Below are 4807 nucleotides of genomic sequence, written 5' to 3' on the forward strand. Positions count from 1 at the left end.
GGATGCAGAGAAAATGGATCACTCATACATTACTGGTAGAAATGTAAAATGGTACATCCACTATGGCATAGAATATGACAGTTATTTATAAAACTAAACATGCACTTACCATACAACCCAGAGATTACACTTTCAGGCATTGAACTCAGAGAAATGAAAAATTATGTCCACACAAAAACCTGTACACAAATGTTCCTAACATCTTTATTCCTAAGATCCCCAACCTGAAAACCACCCAGATATGCTTCCAGGAGTTACACAAATGGTGGTACATCCATACCATGGAATACTATTCAGCAATAAAAAAGAATTTAAAACTTGGATGAACATGAAGGAAATTATACTGAATGAAAAACAACCAATGTCTAGAGGAGATGTATTTTATGATTCCATTTATATAATATATGTGAAATAGCATAATTATAGTAATGGAAAACAGATCACAGGAAGTTAAACTTGAGATTACAGAGAAGATTGGAACTAGATTGGCTTCTACACCCAGCTCCACCATGCACGAGTGTGAGTTTGGGTGAGTTGCTTAATCTCTCTAAGCCTTGATTTCCTCATGTGTAAAATGGTTTTCAAATTCATTTATTCAGTCAGTCAGTCAACAAATATTTAGTTCCAGGTACTGAGGGTAGTAATGAATAAGACAGACAAAAATCTTTGCTCTCATAGAACTGACATTAAGAAAGGCCATATGGCCGGGCGCGGTGGCTCACGCCTGTAATCCTAGCTCTGGGAGGCCGAGGCGGGTGGATCGCTCGAGGTCAGGAGTTCGAGACCAGCCTGAGCAAGAGTGAGACCCCGTCTCTACTAAAAATAGAAAGAAATTATCTGGCCAACTAAAAATATATATACAAAAAAATTAGCCGGGCATGGTGGCTCATGCCTGTAGTCCCAGCTACTAGGGAGGCTGAGGCAGTAGGATCGCTTAAGCCCAGGAGTTTGAGGTTGCTGTGAGCTAGGCTGATGCCACGGCACTCACTCTAGCCCGGGCAACAAAGTGACACTCTGTCTCAAAAAAAAAAAAAAAAAAAAAAAAAAAAAGAAAGGCCATAAACAAACACACAAATTAATATATATCAGCAGAGATTGTACTATGAAGAAAAGCAAAGCAAGGTGAGGTGAAAGAGAAAGCATAGAGTGTGTAGTACAGTGCTAGAATGTAGTAAGTGTTCAAAAGTATTAGTGTTGTTGTTATTCACTATCACCAAATAAATGCTATTTTTCAAGTTTTAAGTGTTGGTGATGGTGAAGGAAATGAGTACTCTAATACACCACTGGGGGGAGTGCAATTTATATAGCCTCTTTGGAGGCAGTTTGGCAGGTCTTTTAAAATTGAAAATGCCCATACCCTATGACCCAGCAGAATGAATTCTGGAGCCTGTCTATCTGGGTTCAAATCCTGGCCTTGCCATTGACTAGCTGTGTGACCTTTGACAAGTTGCTTAACCTCTCTGTGCCTTGGTTTCCTCATCTGTAGTCAAGGATAAAAACATGGGGTTGTTGTGAGAATTAAATGAATCTACATATGTAAAGCATTTAGAACAGCACTCAGCATATAAGTATTATACATGTGTTTGTTGCATAAATTCCACTTCTCAGTATCTACCTAGAGAAACACTTGCACGTGTGCAACAAAAGCAGGTCCAGGGATGCTCAGCATTGTTCATAGCAACAGAAAAAAATGGAAACAACCTAAATATTCATCAATAAGGAGATGGTAAAACAAAGGAAGGTATAGTGGCACTACAGAATACAGTGCTATGAAACACCTAACCGGTGAAGTAGAATGCTACGTTTTGATATGGAAAGAGCTCAGAGAGGTGTTGTTATCTAGGGAAAAAAATACTTTCAGAATAATCCATATAAGATGATCCTATCTAAAAAAAACAAAATGTACAATATGATATATATGGATACATATATCCACGCATAGCAAAAGATCTAGAAGAATTCACCTCAAGTGGATGTTGTTAGACTTGTTACTTGGTAGGAAGTGTGGGGGGAAGCATGACTGAGTTTGAAAGTGGCAAAAAATGATTTTATATTTTACAAGAACCTAATCATTTGTGACTTATGTGATTAAAATGAACTTTTTTATTATTTATTTATTTATTTATTTATTTTGAGACAGAGTCTCACTTTGTTGCCCAGGCTAGAATGAGTGCCGTGGCGTCAGCCTAGCTCACAGCAACCTCAAACTCCTCGGCTTAAGCGATCCTACTGCCTCAGCCTCCCGAGTAGCTGGGACTACAGGCATGTACCACCATGCCTGGCTAATTTTTCTATATATATTTTTATCTGTCCATATAATTTCTTTTCTATTTTTAGTAGAGATGGGGTCTCGCTCTTGCTCAGGCTGGTCTTGAACTCCTGAGCTCAAACGATCCACCCGCCTCGGCCTCCCAGAGTGCTAGGATTACAGGCGTGAGCCACCACGCCCGGCCTAAAATGAACTTTTATAGTATCATAAAGAAGTAGCCTGAAGTGGCAAGAAGGGAGCTGTCTTTTCAACAAATGACTCTGGAACAATTTGTTATCCATAAGCAATAAAATGAACTTCTATCCATACCTTGCATTACATACAAAAGTTAACACAAAATTGGATCATAGACCTAAATGTAAAATCTAAAACTATTAAATTTCTAGAAGAAATTATTGGAAATCTGTGTGACCTTAGATTAGACAAAGATCTCTTAGATACCATACCGAAAACACACTCCATACAAGAAAAAAAATTGATAAATTGCACTTCACTATAATTAAGTACTTCTGCTCTTTAAAAAATGAAAAGACAAACCACAGACTTGAAGAAAATATTTACAAATCACATATCTAATAAAAGATTTGCATCTAGAATATATAAAGAACCCTCAAATTCAATAATAAGAAAATAAACAGGTCAGTTTTGAAAAATGGGCAAAACATTTTAACAGATATTTCACCAAAGAAGATATATGGATGGTTAAACAAAACACATGAAAATATGTTGAGCATCATCGGCCATGAGGGAAATGTAAAATAAAACCATAACATTACACATCTATTAGAATGGCCAAAATTAAAAAGACTGACCTCCATAGGCAATAAAAGAAAAATTAGATACATTTGACTTTATCAAAATGTAAAACTTTTGTGTATCAAAGGACTCAAGAGGGCGGGGAAAAACCCACAGAATGGGAGAAAATAGTTGCAAATCATTTATCTGATAAGATATTAATATCCAGAATACATAAAGAACTCCTAAAACTCACCACCACCACCAACAACAACAATAACAACAAAAAAAAACAAATTCCAAAATGGGCAAAGCACTTATATAGATATTTCTCCAAAGAAAATATGATACAAATGGCCAATAAACACATGAAAGAATGCTCAACATCACTCACTAAGGAAATGCAAATCAAAACCACAATGAGATGCTACTTCACACTCCATTAGTATTGCAATTATCAAAAATAAAAATGGAATATAATAAGTGTTGGTGATGATGTGGAGAAATTTGGAAACTTGGGCATTGCTGGTAAAATGATGCAGCCACTGGGGAAAACAGTTTAGTAGTTAAAATTTAAACATAGAATTACCATATGATCCAGCAATTCCACTTCTAGGTATATATTCAAAAGAATTGAAAGCAGGGACTAAAACAGATACTTGTACACCAATGTTCATAGCAGCATATTCACAATAGCCAAAAGATGGAAACAATCCAATTGTCCATCAACAGATGAATGGATACACAAAATGTGGTATATACATACAATGGAATATTATTCAAACATAAAAAATGAAATTGTGATACATGTTAGAATGTAGATGAACCTTGAAGACATTGTGTTAAGTGAAATAAGCCAGATATGAAAGGACAAATATTTATGATTCCACCTATATGAGATACTTAGAATGAAAAGATTCAGAGACAGAAAGTACAATAGATGTTACCAGGGGCTAAAGGCAGAGGAAAATGGGGAGTTATTGTTTAAAGGGTGCAGACTTTCTGTTTGGGAAGATGAAAAATTTCTGGAAGTGAATAGTGATGATGGCTGCACAACATTGTGAATGCACTTAATGCCACGGCATTGTACACTTAACAATATCAAAATGGTAAATTGTATTTTATGTGTATTTTACCACAATAAAAATTTTTTAAAAAAGACTGACCTTAATATGTGTTGGCAAGGGTGTGGAGCAACTGGAATTCTCATACACAGCTGATGGGAATGTAAAATGATACAAATTACTTTGGAAAACAATTTGGCAATTAAAAAAATTTTTATTCTCTTTTTTCCCCACAGTTTGGCAATTTTTTAAAAAGTTAAGCATACACCTACCATATGACCTAGCCATTCCACTCTTAGGTATTTGCCCAAGAGAAATGAAACCATTTGTCCATAAAAATACTTGTATATGAATGTCCATAGCAGCTTTATTTGTAATCGCCCCAAACTGGGAACAACCCAGATGTCTATCACAAGTGACTGGATAAACTGACTGAGGTTCATCCATGCAATAGAATACAACTCAGCAATAAAAAGAACAAACTATTGATACATGAAACAACATAGATGAGTCTCAAAATAATTATGCTGAGTGAAAGAAACCAGATAAAAAATACTATATAGTGTATGATTTCCATTTATTTAAAATTCTAAAAAATGCAAATTAATCACTAGTGCAGAAAAGCAGATCAGTGGTTGCTGGGAATGGGGGTGGGATGAGCAGGGCTGGCGTGAAGACAAAGGGACATGAAGAAACTTTTGCTGGTAATGGACATATTCATTATCTTAGTTGTGGAGAT

This window comes from Lemur catta, chromosome X (assembly GCF_020740605.2).
Source record: "Lemur catta isolate mLemCat1 chromosome X, mLemCat1.pri, whole genome shotgun sequence".
NCBI lineage: Eukaryota > Metazoa > Chordata > Mammalia > Primates > Lemuridae > Lemur > Lemur catta.